This window comes from Rattus rattus, chromosome 12 (assembly GCF_011064425.1).
Source record: "Rattus rattus isolate New Zealand chromosome 12, Rrattus_CSIRO_v1, whole genome shotgun sequence".
NCBI classification, from domain to species: Eukaryota; Metazoa; Chordata; class Mammalia; order Rodentia; family Muridae; genus Rattus; species Rattus rattus.
This window is the reverse complement of record NC_046165.1, coordinates 26323424-26349974: the sequence shown is the minus strand read 5'-3', so window position 1 is coordinate 26349974 and position 26551 is coordinate 26323424. Positions and strand designations below refer to the sequence as shown.

Below are 26551 nucleotides of genomic sequence, written 5' to 3'. Positions count from 1 at the left end.
ATTTCTTGACATATTTGTAATTCTGAAGGATACTCTCAGCACAGGCCATTTACAAGCTTTAAGTGTTTTTCATAAGACAGACTAGAAAGGATAATCGTTTTACTTTTATAAAGTTCTAACACTTCTACACTCAGTAATGATTTATGACTCATAAAATCTTTTAAGTGGCCAGTTCTTCCTGAAATACCTCAAACGGAAAATATGCGATAAATCATTTCCCTTCACGTTAAAATTTAAAAAAAATATTTTTTGTTATTGCTGAACACACACGATTTTAAATTAAAATACACTAGTAGATGAAATAAATATGATAGAAAGCAAATAGAAAAACAAACAAACAAATAAATAAATAAATAAATAAATAAATAAGATCTGACTATTAAAAAAATAAATGAATGTCATTTGCTGCCAACCAAAAGACATTATTATTTTCTGTTTCTTTGACTCACGGGTATACTGACTTTGTAATACATAGTACTATTTCATATTCACTTACAAGATATGTTATACTTTGATGGTATAAATTTTCAGTAGTGAAAATAGGGGGCATACAGTCCTATAGCTCTAGGAGAAATGAAGTAAAGTAAGCAGAGTAAAATCTGTAACTACAGATTAATACAAAAATCCCAGTTTTCAAAGAAATTAAGGAAAGGGAAGTTGCCCATTTAATTATGGGTTATATAATTAATATTTTGAGTGCTAAGTGTATTTGCGGGTGTGTAGAAGATGGATACGGGAAAGTGAACCACAGTCTATGAATGAATTAATGCATAGAAGGATTGAAATAGTAATAGTTGAAGGCACATTTTGCCAATTTTACAAGTTTGCAGAAATTAACATGCTGGTACTTGAAATAACCACAGCCACGACACCATGAGATGAGTGAATGACACATCACGTACTGCACACCTTAGTTAAGTTTCACAGCACTGGCAAAGGAACCCTGGACCTGAAGAAGTGACACAAGTAATTTACCTCTAATTATAAACGTATGATTTTAATATTCACAATACATCACAGGGAATTAATCCCTATGTTTGAAAAAAAACAGTAAAATGCCTTATACGAAGCCAATATTTGAATTCATGCTTAATGAATACCAAAAGCAAAGCTATTTTATGGTGCCACATTTGAAAAACGGGACATTTAGAAGTATGTTATTTACCCATAGAGAAGGGGAGGGGTTAGGGGGATTTTGGTCAGGAAACTGGGAAAGGGAATAATAATTGAAATGTAAATAAGAAATACCCAAGTTAATAAAGATGGGAAAAAAGAGAAGTATGTTATTTTACCTTATTTTATTTTGTGTGTGGGAAGGGGATAAGGTGGTATAGGTTTTGTGTACATGCATGTGTTATGAGCATGTCTGCACATATGTACATGAATGTTTGGAGACAAGATGGCTGTGTCTCATGGCTTCATCTATTGCTCAAATCTGAACCTGGAGCTGAGAACATCAGCAGGCCTGCCTGGGCAATGAACTCCAGGATCTGGCTATTTCTGTTTCCTCAAAGCTGGGGTTGTAAATCCGCACTACCAAAGCTGGCCTTTATGTGGGTCCTGGGGATCCAAAAACAGATCCTCACATGGCCAGGCATGTTAGCAGCCAAGCCTCTCCCTAGCCGATCGACAGGATAATTTTAATATATGAAATTTGGATAAAAATAATTAACTTCAGTAAAGCAGTAAGTTGTAACACAGAGGACTGCATTTATGGGTAATTTGTTCACTTGAACACAGACTGTTTTTTGAGTGTACTTCATTCTTGAAGAATGTATTAAGTAGAAGTAATAAAAACACATAGAGGTAAACTGAGGATTGCAAGGACTTACATTCTCAATAGGGAAAGTGCTATGAATCTGCTTGTAAACGTGGTCAAGAAAAAATAAATTGATTGCTCTAATCTCCTTGGCACAATGATGTCTCAAAGCTCATATCGTTTCAACTTCATTATTTTTAACAAAATGAACTATGATAGAGTTACCCAGCAAGTACACAGTACTATAAATTAAACTACAGTTTCAAAGCAGAAGCACAAGTAGATTTTATGATGCAATACATTTTATGATGCCCTTGATTCCTTAATTTGTGTGTTTTGCTTAGTTGCTAATTCCCCACATACCATAATCTACAAAGGTTGTTGTTCTCAGTAGGACAGATTACCAGTGTTCCTGCTCAATGGGACAAATCAGTATAAAGAGAAAATCCACTCAAATAAAAGCCTATTTTAATAACTTCCTGTGAATAGTTAATAAACATTCAGAGGAAGAAAATAGATTTCTTCTATACTATTATACGCATTCTACTCCTAGTTAGGTTTCCTGGTTATATTTATAAAATGGAGAAATTTTCACCTAATTTGTTTATCTGTCAAATGTAATAAATATACAACTTTTGATCATGGCTTTTTTTGATATTGTTTAATTACATGTAGAACCACTAAATGTTTTCTGGTCCTTGAGATTTAAATAAAACTACTACTGAAGAAACACTAAGATACTCTAAACTAGTTGTATAAAACTGTAAAATGGATAACTAGCATTTCATCAAAGAAGTGTAAAACAGAAAAATATCACCTGCGATTATATATAGTAGATTGATATAAAACAAGTTTGTATGAAACAAACTATTTCCTAAAATTAGTGTAATTCCAATATTCATTATATTTATCCAATAGAAACAAACATTCTCAGAGGCTACATTATCTCTCTATATCATTACTAGTAATTTACCATCGAATAATTTATTGCTTGGCATGTCAGACAGCATCTATCTTAAAAACAAAAATACATAGAGAAACTCTCCTAGAAGTAAATGAGTTCTTGGTTTTTTCATACAAGGTTTCTCTGTGTAGCCTTGGCTGTCCTGGAACTTACGCTGTAGATCAGGCTGGCCTTGAAATCAGAGATCCTCCTGCACCTGTCTCCCGAAGTGCTGGGATTAAAAGCCTGCACTACCACACCAGGACCGAGAAGTAAATAGATTCAGTTCTATGAATTTAACGTTCTTCTTTTTATACTATACTTTTGCTCTGCATCCCACCAGGTTGCTCTGAAAATAATTACCATGGAGGAAACAGAAATACTTATGGTACGACATTTCAAACTACAGTGAAAGTACTAAGTAACACCAACATGAGACTAGCAAACGTGTTATCGTTTGCATGACATGTTTTGAAGACTGGAAGTTATGATATATTCTACTGAAATTTAAAACACTGTCCCCTTCATTACAAATGAGTCTTAGGCACTTTTAAATTAAACAAAGATGAACTAACGAGATTTTATGCCACTCCTCATGCTTTGAATTTTTCTCTATTATAGGTGAAATCTTTCAAAAATGGACTTATAAATTATATTAAATTTCTTGCAGCTGTTTTAGATTGTGTTCTTAATACTAATTTCAACAATTAGAGTGGCCATCCAGTTTTTAAAACTTTACCCTTCATTTACAATTTATTGGTATTTTTCAACTGATTAAATTCTAGAGTTTATGCACGCTTAAATTTCAGGAAGAAAGCTATAAATTTGTGTGCATTTAAATAAAATATAGATTCAGCTTTAACTGGAACTGCCCCAATTGGCCTGTAATTCAGAAAACTGTCAAACACAAAGGGAAAGAGGGAAAGAATATGTTCTCTAGGTCTTTCAGAAAGCATGAAGTCGTTTCTTAATCTACACACAAGAGAATCAACAAAAACCAAGGTGGCATCGAAGGAATCGATCCTATTCAGGAAAAAAAAATATTAAAAAAAAATGTTGCCATGGCAAAGCGAAAGGATCTACAGTGTTACCTAGCAGGCTGTTGGCATTCTTGTAAACAAATAAGTTAAGGGATGACTCTTGCCAGGAGGATTTAATGTGCACACTGAGCATATCTTGCACTTTGAAAGCCAAGTTAGCTTTCTAATATGCACAAGGCAAAGTGATCGGATTAATAAGAGAGCCAAAGAGAAATGCACCAAGGTCCAGCTGAAACATCAGCCGACCCTTCCCAAGAGGAGGCCTCTGGGAGAAATAAAAAATTAATTAATTAATTAATTAATTAACTAACTAGAAATAGGAAACTGAGATGCTGGTGTGTATTCCTCTGGACATTAAAAGAAAGTCATTTATCCTTTTATCCAGTATCAACTGAATATTCCAAAACTGTTGCTCTCTACTGTCTCTTCTTACAGAATAAACCACCATAATACATTCTCCTATACTGCACTTTCATTGCTTTATTTTTATTTTCCAAAATCATGTAGTGTAATCTGTAGTAGAAGAGAACTCAGTGGCAATTATGGGGCCACAAAGTAGTTGCCAACAACTTCCGAAATGAAGTGAGTGTTCCTTGAAGTCCATATTTAAATGGATTCAGCATTTAATATAATTCAAATCTGTACTGAGGTCTCCTTGGGATTCTTCCTTGCCAGAAGATGTTCGAGCTGTGCACCAGGTAAAGGGAGACACCATACTGAGAACAGGCTGAGTCCCATCATCATGATTAGATGTATAGTTCCTAGATCAACATTGCCTAACCAGAGCTTTTTTCTTTCTTTCTTTCTTTCTTCTTCTTCTTCTTCTTCTTCTTCTTCTTCTTCTTCTTCTTCTTCTTCTTCTTCTTCTTCTTCTTCTTCTTCTTCTTCTTCTTCTTCCTCCTCCTCCTCTTCTTCCTCCTCTTCCTCTTCTCTTCTCTTCTTCTTCTTCTTCTTTATCTTTATTAACTTGAGTATTTCTTATTTACATTTCGATTCTTATTCCCTTTCCCAGGTTCCAGGCCAACATCTACCTAACACCTCCCCCTCCCCTTCTATATTGTTGTTCCACTTCCCATCCTCCCCCCATTACCGCCCTCCCCCCAACAATCATGTTCACTGGGGGTTCAGTCTTGGCAGGACCAAGGGCTTCCCCTTCCACTGGTGCTCTTACTAGGCTATTCATTGCTACCTATGCAGTTGGAGCCCAGGGTCAGTCCATGTATAGTCTTTGGGTAGTGGCTTAGTCCCTGGTACCTCTCTAACCAGAGCTTCTTAACATTTCCCCACATGAAATCCTTTTTCTGAGAAATTCTTATATCACACTAAGTAGTCATATATGCAAATACAGTGCACAAACTGAATTTTCCTGATAATAAATCACCAAAAAAATCTTTCAAAAGGATTCTTGGGGATGCTTATATCTTTACCAGTTAGAGACGGAGAATAACTATGCATGCTAATGAAAGATGTTGATTTTGGGTTGGGGATTTAGCTCAGTGGTAGAGCGTTTGCCTAGGAAGCGCATGTCGGTCCCCAGCTCCGGAAAGATGTTGATTTTTTGCACGAATAATTAAATCTTTCTGACAATCTGATACTGAAGGACATAGAGCACTTTCAAAACTTTTCAGAGTTCAATATTTTGTATATGTGATCGCCGATGCAGAGAATGCTGATTTGTACAATTGCTGAAATGTATTCAGAAGTTTCAAATAAATATAATAGAAGTCATTAATTCAAAATATCAAGAGCAAAATGAGCTCTAGAAGCTGTACTTTATTATCACCTGTGCCATGTCTAAGTAACGACTGTGACCACATTTCTTTAGGAGAGACTAGAGTAAACCGAATCTGAAAGTACCTTAAGTTTACTCTTAGTAGCTATAACCACCTTATACAACTACAGTGTCAGACAATTTCCCACCTACCACTACAATTAATTGTTCCAAATGTTATGATCAGGTGGATGATCAATGCGGACCTATCATCCTCAAAATCCGACTCAAGCATCAGGTTCACGGTCCTCTGAAATCAACACGCATGCTCTCACCTCCATTTGCAGATACTTTTCTCATCTCTCCATCAGTAAGTTTTCCTCTCTTCATTCTCAAGGAGAACTCACTCCTTTTCCTGCTCAAAGACAGTACAACTGGGAAAGAAAGGTAACCATAGCAAGCAAAAAAGTTCAAATACACATTATCGAGCTTTGGGGATGACTCTACCGATAAAAGCAATATCCTTGCCACCTGAGTGCAAACCTCTGATCCTTTGTAAATAAGAAAAGCCAAATGACTAGAACCTGTAAAGCCAGGACTCATACAGTGAGATGGGAGGCAGAGACAGGGGACTTGGAAACTCATTGGGCAGATAGCAGTAGGGCAGCAAACGCAAGACAGACCTTGCATCCAAAGAGCACAAGGTTAAAAATAACCCCTCAGATTCGTCCTTTGACATCTACACAAGAGTCCACTACCACACACATGCATGCACACTCAAACAAAAGTAATTACCATCATGACATCATCTGAGCATTGTCCCCCAAGGTCACTGAATGTGTAGAATGTGATATATGAGAATATTCGATTAGAGTAACACACAAAAGACCAGACGACAAGTCCCATGAAACACGTTCAAGCAATATTTAAACAGATGGCCTTTTTACAATGGTAGTCCTAAATCATGTATAATTTATACTTTTAAAATTATAGTAAACATGAGATTATCTAATCCAGTGGTTTTATTTTTATGAAATATCTTTTAAATCTTACATAGAGGAAGGTATATATCCAATACAAAATGCCAGTTTGGGTTGGGACAGGGGAAGAATGAATGTCTGAATTCTGCCCTGAGGAGCTCAGTCACGGCGTCTCTCCATTTGCATGTTATACTTGTGTACAAATAATTGCTAGGCAAAGGATTAGATCGATTTAAGTAATCACATTAATGGTTTATAATACTGACAGTCAACCAAAAATGGCCTTCTCTGTTAACAAAAAATAAAATTAGTGATTTCATAATCTTTGTCTAGAAGACCAAGTTATTCCAAACAGGAAAGCTAACTAAATAAATAAAAATCATATGGAGTAAATTGCGACCATATTTTTTACAGGCTTAAAAATTAGGCGTTTTGCTTAGATTAGTATTACAATAGGAAAATTAACATATTTTTGAGTAATTAATGTAGTCTTTATCTTTATCATTTGCTAAAGTGTGTGTGTGTGTGTGTGTGTGTGTGTGTGTGTGTGTGCATGTGTATATGTATATGGCTGGCATAATGGGAGAATGTGGGAGACTGAAGTCTGAAATAACTCACAAAACATCGTTCAAATAAGATTATATTAATAACAAGAGTAAAAACCTAGCATCCACCACGTTGAACATAATTCAATACAACTAAAATTTCAAAACATTAAAGGAATGAAATTAGATTATAATGGACTCTTTAAATTAAATCAATGCAATTAAGAATATGATGAAGTATCCAGTTATCTGTTTTCTGAGCCTTTGAGAAGTGGAAATATTAATGGAACTATACAAGAAATTAGTGCTGACTAGATTAATTGTCATAGCAATTGTCATATTATAAATATGTCATTGGTGAACATTAGGCATGAAGATAATGCATATGTTATCAACATCACTTGAGCAAATCTTTGATTTCTAATGAAGGATCAACAAGTCTTTCTCATTTCCAACATTAGTGAACATTCAGACTCCCTTGGATGAAGATGCCGGAACTCTGTATGCTTATAACATATGTTTTTGAAAGTTTACTGCCACTTCATGTGATAAGTTGAGAGAAATTAAGCAGCAAAAATGCAACCTGAGGAAACTCCAACAGGAATGTAAACTAAACTGGTGGGGAGGTCTGTGGATGTCAATCAAGAACAAAATGCAACTGTCAAGCTTGCTTCCCTAACAAACTGTCACATCAACAATATGGAGTTAATGACGACAAATTAACTGTATACCAGATGCTTGACACTTTGTTATGACACTTAGCAAGCTAGTTGACATTTGGGGATCAAAGCTTCTTTAATTACACTTTGTATAACATGTGCAACCTTTATGCTAATGTCCAAATATTCCTTGGAGCAAGACTGTCCAAGTAACAGCATCCACAGGCTGTTTCCTAGGTGTGGGTTTGCGAGTATTCATTTGGCTATAAAAAAACATGGGAAGAAACTGAATGAGAGCCAGGCTTCAATGCACAATGTTACTTGGCAGTACTGTGGCCTACAGTGACACAATTTCCTAATTTAGTGAATTGGTGAAGCACTTCCCCATCCTAGCAGACACAGTTTTGCGAAATACCACATTTTCAAAAAAGTCGATAATCAGGCTTATGTCCATTCATAAAAGACTGAAAAATATCAGAATTTAAAATAGCCGAGAATCACATTGAGGTGTAGATTTACTGAAAAGAGGTCCGAAATGCCTTTTGGAACCCTGAGTTGAGGGATCGTTTCCAGATTCATCTTCAAGGAAAAGGTTTGATATTTTCTCATATAGAAAAAACTCAATACATGACATCAACAAAGTCTGTATCAGGAATAACACTTAACTGAATTCCGAACCATGCAGGGAAGGTAAACCTTCCTATCAGTTCTCAACACAAACTCTCACTGACCAATTCTAAGATGGTTTTAGTTAAATTTAGAAGATAACCAAGAAATTAAAGAAACCACATATATTTTACCGAAACATTGTGTGCTTATTAATAAATGGGGGTGATCAAGTCATGGATGTAACTGGGGTTTTCTTTAGCAAACTGACAGAGATCAAAAGAGTCTATTGTAAGGCACAGAAGCATCTGACACTTTTATTCTTTGTTTTTAGGGAATGTGTAAGCAAGTAGGGATAGATAGAAAAGAAAAATCTAATATTAGAACTGGGCATGGAATTGTTCTGTATGTCCAACCATTTTCTTCTTCAGAAAACACAGACTATACCCCAGAGAAGAGAATGTGGAAAATCTCAGAGCCATGGACTAACTGTGTAATCCATCCCAGGATGCAACTATGTCCAGTACATTCTAGTACACTCTAGTATACTCTAGTACACTCTAGTATACTCCACTACACTCTAGTACACTCCAGTACACTCTAGTACACTCCAGTACACTCTAGTGCACTCTAGTACATTCTAGTACACTCTAGTGCACTCTAGTACACTCCAGTACACTCCAGCACACTCTAGTACATTCTAGTAGACTCTAGTACATTCTAGTACTTTCTAGTACATTCTAGTACACCCAGCACACTCTAGTACAGTCTAGAACACTCTAGTGCACTCTAATACACTCTAGTACACTCCAGGGCAACTCTCTGGCCCTTTGCCATTGTTAAGACTCTCAGGAGGAGAGAAGTCTAAATATAGGGCTAGGTGACCACTGGATGTAGCCTTCTCAATGTCGATTGCTTTCTTAGAAAAGAACAGACCCCAGTCACTGAGCTGCTGCGTAGTACTCAGCTACCTCCCTGCTAGAGGCTCCTCGCTTCTTGATGCTCCTTCCCCTCACCCCCCACCACCTGCCTTCTACCCCAGACCACTTCCACTAAGGAAAAGGAATCTTACCATATGTCCGCTATCCACAACCTCCACTCTTTCTACCCCTTTGCTGATTCAAGTAAGGATGATGACCTGCTTCCTGCTGGCACTGAGGATTATATCCTTAGAATAATTCAACAGAGAAACAGAAGAAACTATTGAAGGTGTTTAAGAAGAAACTTGCCTGCAATGGTAGTGTAACTGAGCATCCAGAATATGGAGAAGTAATTCAGCTATAGGGTGACCAACGCAAGAACGTATGCCAGTTCCTGATAGAGATTGGATTGACTAAGGACCATCAGCTGAAGGTTCACGGAGTTTAAGTGCTTATGGCTCTCTGAAGCTTAAGTGAGGATTTCCTTGCAATGAGTAGAATTTCCTTTCTGTCCCTTGTTACAAGTTTAAAAACCTCATAGCTTGTGTAATGTAATCACTTTGGGTCCACTTTTAACTTGGACTAGTGTAACCCCTTCATGCAATAAACTGAAAAGGAGTCAAAAAGAAAGAAAGAAAGAAAGAGAGAGAGAGAGAGAGAGAGAGAAAGAAAATCTTTGAAATGGCAGGATGGCCTATTCTAAAGTGAATGGTGAGAACTCGGTATCATCGAAACAAAATTTCTTATGAGAACCAAATATAAAGCTTGGCCTTTAGTAGTTTTGTGTTCACTTTGTGTTGAAATTGTATTGGGTAATTAGAATTAAATATAATTAAATGTAATCTCTCTTTGTTGGGAAAAACGGGTAAAGGACACCCATGTGCCACGCCATGTTAACTTGGGCCACTACTCAAGTGGACACCAAAGCCCACAAGGAATGAAAAGATTTGGAGATAATTAATAAAATAATGGAATGTTGCTAAGGTAAGTGCAGGGTGGCCTGGTAGAGTCTCTGTGGTAAATGGCGCCAGCATTACATTATAATTGCTGGATGGGCAGAAAACGCTGTAGAATCACATGGTGGAAGATACGAAAAGAGGGAAAAATTGGTGAAAATGAGTTCTAATCAATTTCTTTTGTCTCTAGCTTTGCTGCAGGTGGGGTAAAAGAGGCAGGAAGAAACGTGGTGTCTGAATTCACGCTGACAGGTTCCAGTAAGGAATGTGGATTTCCTGTGGTTGGAGAGAGAAGTTATTCTTTATGGCAACCACTGTCATCGGAGCCATCATCTCTTCTTGTCTTTTCCACCTTATTACACCCTACTGGGTCATCTTCCTTTGCTCCTGCATGGCCATGAGCTTGCTAATGGGTTGGCTGCTCCGGTTAAATACTGCTAGGAAATAAAATCCCCAATACACTTTCTGTTATCAAAAATAAAATGTCAATGTAAGTCAAACATATCTGGTGGTAAAGTGGAGTGTGACCATTACTGTGTTGGTGAGCTGTCGTCAACCTGGTACAAAACCAGACAGACCTGGGGAGAAATTTCACCTAAGCGATGACCTCCATAATATTATCCTGTGGGCAAGTCTGCGGGCAATCCCCTGATTAGTCATCGATGTGGGAAGGTCTACCTCACTGTGGATAGTGCTACCGGTGGGAAGTTAGTATAACAATGCATTCAAACCACGAAAAGCCGTCAAATGAGCACCACTCATCCATAGTTTCTGCATCGGTTCCATGTTCCTGCCTTGACTACCTACTTTGACTTCTTAAAGTGGCTAACAGTAAGCTCTAAGAGGAAATAAACCCTTTCCTCCCTAAGTTGCTTTTGGCCATGGCGTTTATCACAGTGATAGAAAGCAAAAACGAACAACAATAAGGCTTATTGTTTTCTGGCTTTTTCTTTTGGTTTGGGCTTCTTTGTAGTTTTCTTGGGTTATTATTATTATCATTGGCATCATCATCATCATCACCACCACCATCATCATCATCATCATCATTTCTGTTCTGCATTGCGACAAAAATCTATGTTAACTAAGAACTCACCATAAAGTCCAGACCTTAAACTAACTGCCCTCTTGCCTCAGATTCAGGTGGAAACTGTTAGCATTACAGGTTTGCATCCCCACACCTGGCTCAGGTCATTTTAACCCTGATGCTGTCTTGTATCATTTGATCTACACATGTTTTCATTTTGTGTTCCCATTCTAGTTTTCAAAATAGACCCATGGCCTGGTGTAGACTATAGCCTTCTCAAATGCTGGCATCTGGAGAAGTTGGGTGAAACAGGAAACCATTTTAAAAGTACCACCATAGGTGAGGAAAATCAGTATGGTGGCACCTGAATAGGCCAGGTCTGGAAGACTACCAGAGCACAGAGACAGGACAATTTCCACATCCTTAAAGTACAGAGACAAAATTTACACAAACAGACTTCCTTGCAAAAACTGTGTGGTTTTGAGGCACAATGAAGCTTTTCCTCATTAAAGCATCGAGAAGGAAGGAGAGAAATGAAACTTAAGGCAGCCATTCTGCATTGTTTCCTCTCCTTGCACTATCCATCAAGTCCACACACACACACACACACACACACACACACACCACATACACGTGTGCAGAGGGGAGCAGCAGAAAGAGAGAGAGACAGAGACAGAGAGAGAGATAGACAGAGAGAGACAGAGACAGAGAGAGACAGAGAGAGACAGAGAGACAGAGAGGCCAGAGGAGGCCAATAATGTAGTTTAACATCTACTCCCTTGGGAGAGGGCTAAATGATAAGGATGCAGCTCATTGTTTATCTGATGTGCATGGAAAATATCCAGCATGAAACCTAGCAAGTACCACAGGACCCTGGCTAGGACCCTGGCTCTCTTTAACTTACATAACCCTGGATTGGAACAGGGACCCTCCAATTGTTTCTCAAGGCTACAACTATTACTACATATTTTGCTAGATTTGAGAAAGGAGAAGAGCCTTTCACCTTTCTGTACCTGTTTATCCTTCTGCAAACAGAAATATCATTAGAGTGTAAAAAAGTCATTCTTCATTCTTCATAGAAGAAGAGCAACTGGAAAGCATAAATGTTCTGTTTCATAAGTCCATGAATTAATAAGCATTAATTAATTCCTTATAAAATGTCGAGTGCTACCCTCACTAGTGAGTATCCAGCAGTGGAAGCAGCATACTTCCTTGTTTTAAAGGTTTCCACGCTGACTAGAAGACAAAACTGAGAAATAAAACAAGATCATTTCAGGTATTGGTATGCTAAAGGAACAATGTAATATAACTGGATCAAGAGGACTGAAGACAGGAGTTATGGGTGAACAAAACGTTCTGCAAAGTGTACTAGAGGGTCCTATGCATTCCCAGGACCTCACCATAGTACCAGTAAGTCAGAGATGTTATTCTATATGCAAGAGAGCTAAAACATGGTTATGCAGTTTTTCAGGACATGCATTAAATGATAACCAAAAAGGCAAAAAATAGTAAATGACAAATTTACTATTCATATTTTGGCCAGTGTCTTTTGTAGCTGGCCTCAAATTCACTAAATAGCCTAAGGTGACCTTAAAATTTAGTCCTATTGTCTCTACCTTCTGGATATCAGATTACATCATGCCTGGTGGGTAAGCACTCTATCAAGTGAACACCATATCTAGCCCATAAATATGTGGTTTTCAAATAGAAATCCAACAAAAAGAACATACTCACCAGTAAAACCTAAAATTATCAACTCATTATCTTTATACCACTATAATTTGCATACAGATATCATAGGATTATATTTTGCTCCCTAAATTTCCTAAAGGCTTACACCAATGGGAACACCAAAGGAAGAAGGGAGATGCATATGAGACCAGAGAAGGTCTTTCAAGCTTCAATTCTTGAACACTCATCACAGCACCAACCAAGCCTCCAATGAAATTTTCAAAGTGTGAGCCTCTATGTCTGATCCATGAAGAACAAGTTTTAAACATCTAAAGAGAAGCTAGTAAGATGAGACAGTAGTTCTTGGTATCTGAATCTATTCATAACACCCCAGGGCAATAAGACAGGCCCAACTCCAGGGGGAAAAAGTGGGCATGGTAGATGTCTTTTGGACTCCCTGTCCAACGATGAAATGATGACTCTATTCAAGAGAGTTTACCCACATCTACAACCTCCTATGTGTTGTAATGCAATTTTTCTACTGTACAAGAATTGAAAAGTAACTTAGTATTCTGTCAATAATCCCACTACTGAAAAGTTTCCATCCCCATTTAGTTGACAAAGATACTCAATATAGCCCCAGTTTTCAGTTGCAAATGACAGAAACAAATGGAGATAGCCTCAGTTTCCCTCCACAATCAGACTCTTCTTAGATTTAAATACAAAAAGCCTGTTAACTTTATTATAATTCCTTCAGTTGAATATATTCTATTTCTGCACAATATTCTGCACAACTTTTAATTTTACTTAGAATGTTGCTAGGATCTGGAAATGCTTGCTGTCTTTCCTTTTGACATGTAGAGATGAACAGAGCCTGATCCACTTTATTTAAGTGAATAGAATAGAATTTCTCTCCTAAATATAGTCATCATAAGTATTAGGACTCCTAAAGTCTCATTGCAAGAGTAATTGTATAATATTTCTCTTGGTAACTGCTAACCACATGGACTATAATAGTCTTCTTTTCCTCATTTAACTTTAAGCAATATTATATATATATATATATACATATACATATACATATATGTGTGTGTATGTATGTAAAATAGGGAAACAAATATATTAATAAAATCTCATTATAAGTCTGTTTGTGAATTTTTCTTATCCATTATTAAAATATTCTCTTAAAGAAACTAATACAGAGTTTGGGGAAAGATGTTTCTTCTCAACTTGTACTGAACAGCCATACTCACATCACAAAAACTCTACAATTCACCTTGGAGAATACGGTATAAATTAACAGCTATCGAATACCTGAAACTCGGGCGTGGGGGAGTGACATCTTTATAGTACTTTCTTCCTCTGTAACAGATTTCTCAAATGAAGGCAAAGTGCAAGAAGTCTGTTTTGCTGGCAGCCATTGCTCTTGGGTTTTCATAAATCTCAGGTAGTTTACTATACAGAATGGATTGCACACTTCCAGAAAATGTCCATGGGTAAAAACAAAATACTCCTTGAATAAGGTTCACTCTTATGAGGACCTCTTGTACAGCTCTATGTTATGCAAAACATAATACGTGGCATATGCTCAACCGAGACTGAATTTGAAATTAACCTGTCAGGGTAGACACCACAATTCAAAGGAAGGTTAAGATGTAAGGATGTCAATGTCTCTCAGATGAAGTAAATGAGTAAGAGGCTACTCAGGCCTAGGTGATAGCAATAGGAAAAAAAGAGAAAGCTAAGTAACAGAACGAACAAAAAGTTAATGATCTTGTTAGCCAAAATATAAAAGTTCTATGAAAATGTAAAGAACTTAAATGCTAATTTGGAAAACAATATGCTAATATTCCCCCCTCCCCGCCACATTCTTCTACACTAGGGGGTCCAGACTTGGCAGGACCATTCTCTCCGAGAATATATTTTAAAATAAAGAAAAGTATGACCACAAAAGAGGTAACATGCCTTTTTATAATTTTATGTGTGCTGACTAGTACTCAATTTGTAAGAAATAAAATACTCAAGAATTATTTTTTCTAATTCTATACATATGCATAATTGAAGCAATACTCTTACTAATAAAACTTTCCCTGAAGTAAACAAGCAGTTAAATAAATAAGTAGAGTATAGAATTATTTGACCTTTTGCTTCCAATTTTTAAAATCCAGGTCAAACTTGGAGATACTTTACTGTACCAAGAAAATGATTTTGTTTATTTCATGTATTATTACCAAAATCACAGGATGAAATGTTCCTGGATGTTACACTTTTTTCTAAAACTTGAGAAATCTAAGAAAGTTATTTAACATATTGTTCTACATGTATACAGAGGTCACATTCAACACACAGCTAAAAGAGACAGATGGCAGATAAAATTAGTGTGTTTCTTTACCATCAAAAGAGAATTTCAAGGCGAGTTATCAGAAGTGTTAAAAGTAAAAAATAAATACTTGTAGTGGCAACTGACATATATTATACTCAATGTGTAATGATAACATAAAGTGGTTTGCATTAGTAAACAAATGAAAGCTAATTTGAGTTTGAAAGGTTATTCATTCGGAGGTTTATACTAGCTTAAAAGGAGAAAAACCATTATTGAAATATATTTCCTTAAACAGGACTAATTGTTTATCAGGATTTATATCAATAATAGCTTAAATTCATAGTTAAACTCCATTAATCTTTTGGATGTCAAGGAGAGATCCCTTACCAATTTTTTCATTATGCAATAGTTGAAAATTGATCTGTTACTACATATCATGTAATAAAGTTATGCCACTATGTCATATATATGTGTGTGTATGTATATATATACATATATATACATATATATATATAAAATTTCAATATAGCATACTGAAACTTCCACATATTCTTACGTCTTCATTCCCAGTCTGACTTTGACTTTCATGGCTGTCTACAATGAGCCAAAACCCAAGCCCCACACATTAAATTATTAAACTTTATTTATCCCTATGAACATTCTATATCACTATTAATATTATTTAAAAGAGGAATCAACTTAGACTCAGAAAAGGATACTCAAGGTTAACTAAGCTTTTCAAAATAAACAAACTAAAAAAGCTGCAATAATTAGTAAAAAGGATGAGGAATTTTTCCTAATATTCTGAACACCCCATGATAACTGAATAAGGAGAAGAAATCTAGACATATGTAATCACAGGAAATACACAGCTATGTGCTGTGTATTATATATGGACAAAGACATAGCCTATATGTAGTAGCCAGTATGTAGAAGGATCTCAGTAAATCTATTCAGCAAGAAAAAGAAATAAAAGAGCCGGTGACTAGCAAGGTGGAGAGAGCTCCGAGGGACAGCACTCACCCTTGTGCACTTGAGTTTTATTTAGTTTTTCTACACAGTCAACTAGAATTTCTCTTTCCTCCAAAATATGGGTTATTTTTTAATTTGTTTCTTGTAGATTGAGCCGAACTCTAAAGGTATTATTTCGATTACTACTTTAGCAAAAGACTTAGCTTAACTCCTTACTTGAGGAGTACTTTATACAATTGGAGGGAAAGGCTACTCCCTGATGGTTTTGATCTTTTCTTTCCTGAAGTCAGTAAAGTCATGGCTCTGTCCAAACACACGCAATGCCTTGGGCTCTGTATGGCTGATTCCAACATTTGTGTATTTTATTAACAGATGAATTTTACTACTATTACATTCAACTTACTTTGATTTTATATATATAATATATATATATATATATATATTCATTCAAAGACTTCCTAATGAACTGAGCCTTAAATAAAGGAGGAGTTAATAAAAGAAAGACTTGAAAACTTATTGTCGATTGAAGTTCACTATTAATTTATTAATTTTATTCATGGTGAAATTGCAAAATTAAAAATAAAAAATTTCAAGGAAGAAAGGGAAACATGACTTTTAAAGTATCGCTACGCGTGTGCTTTTTCCTTACTGTTCCACTTCTGAGTGCATTTTTAATTAGCATTATAAAGCATGTCTGGAGAGATGGCTTCACAGCTAGAAGAACTTGACACACTTGCAGAGGACCCAGGCTCTATTCCCAGCACCCACACTTGGCAGCTCACAGATACCTACAACTCCAGTTCCAAGGTCTAATGCCTTCTTTGGATTTTCTGTATTATTTAGCTCCCTCATTGGTTTATAAAATAAGTACTTTCTATAGCTTGACTTAGACACCATTCCTGTGGCATACATTCACCCATATGAGAAATTTTGAGAATAGAGAGTATTGACAAATTTAGAAAGCTACTCAGTCTCACCATGGACTAATTTTGTGGGAGTGGCATATACCTATATACACCATATACATTGTTGCATTGCCTGTGTCAAGGCGGGAGGAAGATGTCAGATGTCTTGGTCTGTCTCTACCCTTCCCTCTTGCGATAACCAGAAGCCAGACTGGCCGGCCACTAAGCTTCTAATACCTGCGGGCCTCAATCATGACAGTTTTGAGGTTACAGACACATCTGGAAGAGGCAGATTTTAAGTGAGTATTGTAGATCCAAACTCAGGATTTTAGGATTGTACAAGAGGTTTTGCCCAGGGGAACATCTCCACAGCCATAGATAACCTAATTTTAAATCTTATTTGTCCACCACTATATAAAAAGCTCTCTGTCCATTAGTAATATAGTACTACACTCTGTAATTGCATGCAGGAACTAATCACATTTTAAGATTTTGCTTATTTGTAATCAATTTTTTTCATAAACTGAATGATATACACATACATTTTTTTGTTTCTGGCCCCACTGGTTTTACAACGTGTTTTCAAATTTCAACTGTGCTATAGTACCAGTAGGTTTTCTTCCTTTTTGCCAAACACTGTGTCCATTCTACAGATGTATATAATTTTATTTATCTATTTATGAAGTTTTGCCACTGTGGACTATATTGTTTGGGCTATTATAGGCAACAGTTCTGTGAAGAGTACAAGACGAGGCTGGACTCTTGTCTGAGCACTTTGTTTCTGATTAACACCTAAAACGCACAAAAAGAGAGAGAAAGAAACAGACAACTTGAATTTATATGTGGAATGTTATTTTACGCTATAATATTTCACCTCTGGGAAATAGCAGATCTGCGGAAAAGCTTCCTGAAGCCGCTACTCTGACATCTGGCAGCAGCACAGACAGCTGTACCCATGCACACGTAAAGCAGAAACATGGAAAGAATTAACACCCTGAGCCCACTGCCTTTGGCGTGTCAGTGCCGATCCCAAATGCTGCATAAAAACCAGACTCTTAAAGCATTCATTGAAATGTCAATTTGACTGCCTGATAGTAAATGAATCCTTTTATACCAACAAAACAATCTTCCACATAGTCTACATGCATGAATATAAAACATATCCCTCGATTTGATTGTTTTCTCTTGAAATCTTGATTCTTTATGACGTATTTATGATTTAAAGACTAGCTTTGAGTTCTTCTACATGATTCTTAAATACACCAGTAGAAAAAAAGTTAAAGCACTATTTTAGGGTCAGGATGTTGCCAGTGGCTTGCCTCCATCATTCTGTTTCAAATAGTCATTGTCTAGGTTACACAAAACATGTATTTACTCTTAAGTCTGGACTCCTGCCATCCCATCCCACTGGATAGTGTCCCCTACAGTAGTCATACTGAAAACCTAGGCTCAAACATCATCCAGGAAGACAGGTAACCTGCCTTTCCTCTCATTTCCACACTTGTACATGGCATACCTGCAGGTTTGTTGTTCTTTGTTTTTTATGATTTTTTTTTCTTTGAGAAGGCACCTCTTTCCTACCACTGTACAATTGTTTACTCATAAAATTTAGTGAATCAAAATTTGACCCATCACATTTATTTGGACTTGCTATTTATATGCATTCTTCACCTTTAAAAGTACAAAGTTTAAATTACATTTTAATTTTTACATATATGAAAATATATTTGTGCACATACATATATATGCAGGAAGAAGAGAGAGAGAGAGAGAGAGGAGAGAGAGAGAGAGAGAGAGAGAGAGAGAGAGAGAGAGAGAGAAGAGAGAGAGAGAGTATTCCACAGCACAGCAGATCCTGGAGAAAAGAAAACGCTCCTTGTTTGCCATTTTCTCTTTAGTACCCAAAAGAGTACTTGACCAGGAAGGCATGCAGAACACATTGACTGCTCAACTGAAGCTAACTGTTGGAATTCTCATTAACTGTAAGTGGGAAGAGAGAGCAACAGAAACCTTAAATTTAAATCTATGGATGCTTCACAATTAAACCTGTTCAATGCACCCAGAAGATATTTAGATTATTCTTACACAATGATTTCCAGGAAGGATTGTTATTCTCAGTCATTTTCGCAGGGATCAGTTGTCCTGGGATGCTGTACTGACTGTTACTGCTCGGCACAGGCTTTTACTGTATAGCCCAGCCCAGATTTGCTCAGAATTCTCAGTCCTCTCAGCTGCTGGAGTTTTAAGATTAGAAATTGGGCCACTATACCCACTTAGATTCTCTTTTATAGTGTGAGTTAGGAGACATTTTTATTGGAAATAATGGAATAAATTACATGGGAAGTTGTTAGATTTCAGACTCAAGGAAACAAGTCTACTTATCAGAGATCACTAGTCCCAACTTTCCCAAGCATAGGAAGTTTATAATACTTCTCTTCTGGGCTATACGGGCATGGCTAAATCTATAGCCTACTGATTTACAACTTGCTAAACCAGATCACCCCTTGTTATATAACATATTGGCTGCAGGAACTGAAAACTAATCATTACAGCATGGGCTTCATTAATTTGCCGAGCTCAGCCTTTGATGCCAAGCTGGCTAAAACCAAAATCAACTTGCAACTTAATTGGTAAGGCATCCTTGGGTTCCACACTAAGTTCAAACCTTGAGAAAACATTCACTCAACCAGGAAATGATTCCATAATAGCAGAAGTGCCAGCAGACCCGAAGAATGAGGCTAAGAGCAAGAGAGAGAAGACCACATCAAAAGACTGTCAACGTACCATAAAAGAATAAGGTCGTTGACAGAACACTCCTTATTAAGTTAATAAAAACATTGGAGTCACCTTCAATGGGAAAGTGCCCTTTCTTCATTGATAATTTAATGTATGTCACTGATAATAAAACCTCAGACTGTGCCTACCAATTGAAATAGTGAGAGGGAAAAAAACAGGGGGGAAATCACAAATACGCAATTTATTGGGTTTTCCCGATATAAGGCATAGATTAAACAGAAAATCGTTCCTTAAGGAAAATTTTCTGTACTTTCGCATAAAAACTGGCAGCTGAAGTTTAGAGCAACTGCCTTGTATGGGAGCCGCTTGCAAAGAATGATGATATTCATTTCATTAAAGCAACGTTCACCTAATAGTATCTGTATTTCATAATACTTGAGACAGCATCCGTTTAACTGTTTGGAGGTTCGGCAACCTAGGTAAGTGAATTAGGGTGGTCTGTCACCACTCACACAAGTCTCTGCTATCTTCAGCTCCTAGAAAGGCCGTTTTTCCTCTACATACTGAAGGGGTACAGTGGGCTCATGGGAGAAGCACTAAAAATAAAACCGCTCGCTAATATCACTTGCTCTGCTCTGCCTTCTGAGCGAAAAGCTTCTGAGGAGGACTTCAGCCCTGAGGATGGCAAAACCACGGTCCTTCAAAAGTCCTAAGCCGAATCTCAGGCTGACAGGCAGGCGGCAGGCAGTGGGAAAAGCAAATCTTTAGCCTCTGAGAAACTGACATTTCTTCATTCACTTGGAAATTAAGCCCGTTGTACGTACAGCATCTACATCCAAATTTAATGTGTCTAATTAAGAAAGCAGGCCTGTTAACACGGAAATCTTTAGATTTTGAAAACTATAAGCTATACTTTGTAGCTTTAAAACTCTTATTTGAATACACTATCTACAGAACAAGTAGTTTTTGTGTGTTGGAATGTTTTTTTCTTCAGGGATGTGTTAACTGCCTTAGGGAAGGTTCGGAGGTACACTGTGCCTTTTTAGCCAATCAATTCCCTCTTTTGTATTATTTCTTGTATTTTCGAAATTTTAAAATTATGACAACATTCCTCTTTCCTCCCTCCAAATCCTCTTCTTGCTCTCTTCCAAGTTCCATCAATTTTCTCTTGACACAGGTCATGCCAAGGGACCATCTCTTCCTCTTCCTCTCTTAGGCTGTGTGGTCCCCAATGACTATGGTCTAGGTTCACATCAGTATTTCCTATTTGTGAAAGTCACTACTGCCATTCTTGTAAATATTGTCCTCTTTCCAGTACCCTCCTGCACTGGCTGGTTTTGTGTATCAACTTGACACAGCTGGAGTTATCACAGAGAAAGGAGCCTCCCTTGAGGAAATGCCTTCATGAGATCCAGCTGTAAAGCATTTTCTCAATTAATAATCAAGCAGGGAGGGTTCAGCCCATTGTGGGTGGTGCCATCCCTAAGCTAGTAGTCCTCAGTTCTATTTAAACAAAAAAGCAAGCCGAGTAAACCAGGGGAAACAATTCAGTATGCAACACCCCTCTATGGCCTCTGCATCAGTTCCTGCTTCTAAGTTCCTGCCCTGTGTGAGTTCCTGTCCTGACTTCCTTTGGTGATGAACAGCAATGCGAAAGTGTAAGCTGAATAAACCCTTTCCTCCCCAACTTGCTTCTTGGTCAAGATTTTTTTGCAGGAATGCAAACCCTGACTAATACACCTCCCATGTAAAGCTATTTAAATAACGTGCTCTAAACCAGGAGTTTATTTACAATGTTGAACAAAATCATCTAATCTGACATTCAGTATACATTAACATATTATAGCTAAAAATCGACCTGCATTGGGTCCTTAAATGTTTTAACTTACACGTTTAGGAAAATTTCTACACAGTGGGGTAATTTGAGTAGTTGGGGGGCTGATAAGTCAAATATAATCTGCATCGATAAACCACAGGAGAGAAATGAAAATATAATTCATAGTTAGGTTTGGTAACACGTGTGTGTTTAAGTAAATACAGCATAGTCTTCTGGGAAAAGAAATGAAATCCTACTTAGGAACTTACTTTTCGCAGGTGTAATAAAATGACCTTAATTTGAAAGCCAAATTGGACAGCACTTCTTCTCATTTGAATGAATTGCTTATAGAAGGGAACACTAGAGCAACTGTGTCCTCACCTAGACAAATGCTAGAAATATGATTAACAAATGCAAACAAAATTCAACTGTTTCATGTATTTAGTTTTGTCTGAATACCAAGCTTTGGTTTCTTTGCACTCTGAGCGAGACATTTCAGTTTGTTTACCAGTCATCTGCAAGCCCCTTCCCCCATGCAGGACCCACTATGGTAATAGTTTTTCATCAAAGCCTAATGGTTTGTTTCAAATAATCAAAGTAGTGTTACACCACTGTCCTCAGGGGCAGCCATTTTGCCTCCCAGAGAGCAGTATGGTCCATAGTGATGTCAGAAGTGATAAATCACAGTAAGCACATTTGTTTTCCTACCTTAACCAGGCTATTCAATGTCACTAAGAGAAACATGTGTTGGCATTTGCACTTACCTACTTTCCTTCTGAGAGCTCCTAGTAATAAAGATTGCAAAATATATGTGTGTGTGCGTGTGTGTGTGTGTAACAAATGCCTATATGCAGCTCTTAGCCACAGAAGGACTGCCAGTGTTACCTGTGGTTTGCTATGGACTGAGGGGAACTCTTCACCTAGTCGGGGAGCATAGAAGGAGAGGAGTTGTTCTGCCTCTACTCTTAGGAAATCAAAGTAGCTTCCCCTTCTCAAATAACCGTATACTTTAAGTAAAGGCATTAATTTATATTTTAGTTCCACAGCAAGAAAAATATGTCTATATCCTTGACAGAGTAAGAACTGGCCTGAAAGGTTGGAATCAAATATATGGTTTAAAAAAATATATTTATTAACTGTTTGAGAACCTCATACTTCTATTGACAACATTCTCTCAACTGCAGAATGAAGATAGTATGAACTACTGTAAAAAAAAAATGGTATCCTTGACTTGGTCATTCTTGATGTTCCATTGGCTGTCAGGTCTTGTGTTATTTTAGCCAATGCCAGTTTATAAAAAATAAAGTAGTGTGCCCCACGAACTTAAATTCATAGTACCATTTGAACTCGCCCGCATATCCAGATTCCCGTTCACGCAATAGCACCTTGAGCAGCCCTGGAGATAGCAAATGGCAAAGAGACCCAGGGAAGCCAGCCTACACCCCTGCTTAGGCATATAAAAAAGAAGAAGCAGAAAAACTGACAGGTGGAAAACAAACTGAGATGAATTAAAGACCCACTATGTTTAACCGACCAGGCTAATATCCTCCGGGAGACAGAATTCCCTTCACGTTCATCTCTGCTCAGGAAAGTGAACGAGTGAGAGAGACCATGGGATCTATGACTCCTTAAGGGAAACAGAAGAGAAACCAGACAAACAGCCTGCGAAGCTCTGTTCAGGCCGGGCAGGAAGGGAAGTGCTGTAAACTCCAGTGTACTAACTTTTGGGTGTGGAAAATAGCATGAAGTATGCCCTTAGCAATCTTTCCTTACTCTGTCTCTCTCTACTAATGACTGCTCCTTAACAATCGGCGTTCAGTCGATAGCTCGAGACTGATAGTACTTATCTCCGGGTGTCAGCGCAGTTCCCCAGAAACAAACTGACAGGGCAAAGGTGCTAACTTGAGGAACAAAAGCTATTTCAGGGCTAAAACTCCAAATTACGGCTCCATAAATATGTGGAGATCAAATAGTGTTGGATACGTTTAATTTTGAGTGATAAAGTGATGGGATAAAGCTAAAACCTTTTTTGCCCTCCACACAGGAGTTTCTAAGGTCAAATCAAGAAGAAGGGATGTGTAGGACAGCATCAAATCAAGCTTTCCTTCAAAATTTCAATGCTATTTCTTCAATGTTCAGTCTAATTTAGAGAAATTCTGGCTTCCTTAGGATTCTAAAGATGACATCTTTTGTTAGCTTTCTTGACATTGAATCTGAAATAGTCAGTGAGTATCCATTTTATTTTAATACTATTATAGAAAAATAAATGCACAAATTAATTTAAGATATATTTTAAAAATTATTTAAGATCCACGAAACTTAAAACTCTGGCAGTTACTCAATGGAGAATTATTACCTCTTAATGTTCACTTTATATAAATGTGTGTTTTCTGTCACTGAATCACTCCCTCTGAAAGCAATCCTAACAAAACATGTTACAGAGAGGGCGCCCCACATTGTTGATGTATACCTGACACAAAGTTAATTTTCTGATTCTGTAAGAGACCCCCTTCACATGAACAGTTTAATAATCTACCACCAAATAATGATTAATTTTCTACCACCAAGCCACATCCTGAGATTGCTCCCAAATGTTCAGTTTAATTTAAGTACTTTCTGATTCATGAACCAGGGGATAACATTCAGCTATAAAAGGTAATCCAATCCTAACAGGGCCTTAACCCCCATAATCTACACTTCAATAGCAAAGAAACTGTATAGTTTTGAAACTGTAATCAAGATTTTTTTTTTCAAACACACACTGGAGCTGTCCTTTGCTCCTGTTTCTTATTAGATTACAATAAAATGACCATGCTCTCTTTATGGTGGGAACAGAGCGACCCTGGGGTGATTTATAATCTTGTGAAACCCTGTCCACACCGCTGACCAGACTTTTTTTGAGGTCACTATCTGTTTCTTCAACTGATGTCTCCCTGCTGTGATAACACTGTTGGAGAGCTGTCAGCACACAAGAATTTCTCAGGCTATGTATTGTCTCTGAACACATTTCGTGTGTTATTTCTATTGAGAAGCATTTGTGTGCTGGGTGTTTAGACAGTAAAGGATCTCCCTACAATTTCCCAGTCTACGTGCTCACAAAGGAAAGACAACTAAATAGGAATAAATGAAGTAGACCTCTTATTAATAAAATGGAATATTTATTTTCTCTAAATGATTAGCATTGCTTTTGAATACAAAGAAGAAGTAACAGCTCATTATTAAAATGGAAATATTGTTGTTTCTTTTAAAGGAATAATTTGACTCCTACATGTTAAATATTGTCTAAAGAGGGTAGTGGCCAAAATGCCTGGGACTCACACAAACATAGGAAATAAGCTTTAGGGGTTCCAATAGAGAATCTGTAAAATGTCTATGTACTAATTTTATATAAAAAATGTCAATGTATAGTCTTGCCAAAAAGTCCGTAAATGTGTAAAGTGTGTTCAGTTTTTAACAAAGAGAAAATGATCCTTAAAATTCAAGTTGACCACAGAGTTAACATTAAATCTTTTTTTTTTCTTTTTATAATAGAATATCAAATGCTTGGCCTTAAACTATTTAAGGTCTCAAACTAAGACATCTTCTGCTACTGGAAAAATAAAGACGTTGAGAGCAGAGTATTCCATCTGCTGTGGTCTGTAGAATCCTGTCTATCATTTTGCTTACTCTCATTTCAATATTTTGTTAAGTGCGGTGAGCAAACACTGAAACGCTTTCTGTTGATGCTAATAAATGGCCTGCTGGTTCTAAAAAGGCAAGAAGTGTTTCCCCTTTCTCAGAGCAAGAAGTCAATTAAGGAAAACAACCTGACTCCTTTCCTCCTTCCTTCCTTCTTTTCTTCCTTCCTTCCTTCCTTCTTTCTTTCCTTCCTTCTTTCCTTTGCTTCCTTCCTTTCTTTCCTCCCTGCTTTCTTGCTTCTTTTCATTCCTCCCTCTTTCTTCCTTTCTTTTACTTTAAAAGGAAATAAAGTCCATGTGGCTTTTGAAATAACACAAAAGATTGTCTGTATCCCCTTCAGACAGTTCTTAGATCTCTATGAAAAACGGTTTTGAGAGCTAGGAGAAAGGAAAATATTTATTTTTTAGAAAAGAGAGAGCAGGGATGTAAATGAAGTCAGAACAGCAGATCTGTCTGTAAGACGTGGGTCAGGAGTATTGGAGGCTGGCCCTAAGTGGTGTCTACACCCCAGATTTGCTGAGTGGGCCTTGGACAGGGGTCACTTTCAAACTAGACACAGGGCCAGATTATTTAGAGAGGTACATTGTATGCTCCAGGTTTTAGAGGTGTTATTTTATCTTCCAGTGTTTAGAAAACAAAGGCCCAACTTTTACTTTCTATGTCTGAGAAGAAAATATAATTTTATTTGATGATTTCATGAATCTGACTTATGTCTACTAACATGGAGTATAATTAGAGTTGTAGTAAAAGGCAATGATGATAAGATTAGCACTGGGGTTTGCAAACCCATTTGGTAATATATCTATTTTTTTTAAATATCTGTGGTTTAGATGAAAGTGAGGATATTTAAATTTAACAAGCACAGCTCAGAGCTCTCTTCAGTTCTCTGGCTGAGCTATAAAATCTGGGCTTTACAAACCTTTAGGTCTTTCAGATTTATGACAATTTAGCCAACTAAACTCTCTGACTTGGGCAGAGGGAGCCTTCAAGTGAAGACATAAGTGTCTTATGTATGAGTGGGTTCATGAAGCTAGAACAAAAACAGACCTTCCCTACATGTATCTAAGACACCAGGTTGCAATCTCTGTATATCTTTTTTCAAGACTTCCAAAGATAAGAAAACATCGTGTTTATTTTTCCTATTAGCAAGTGATATTTGAAAAGAAATCCAATTGATTTTAGCAAAGTTAGAACTAAATGTTTCTGATTGTATTTGGTTTTCATTGTAAACTCTTTTAAGATATGGTTAACTTTACTATGGTGGTGGGACGAACTCACCAGTGGCGTTACAATTAAGTCAAGTGGCC

The 26551-nt window shown here is 37.1% G+C and overlaps 1 protein-coding gene and 1 pseudogene across 1 annotated transcript in view; one reads left to right on the top strand and one right to left on the bottom strand.

The window, feature by feature from the left end:
* Dach1 (dachshund family transcription factor 1) overlaps positions 1 to 26551 on the bottom strand; it is a 365099-nt gene that overhangs the window by 285476 nt on the left and 53072 nt on the right. The gene's annotated exons all lie outside the window — the stretch shown is intronic.
* On the top strand, positions 9319 to 9611 carry LOC116913841 (annotated as a pseudogene).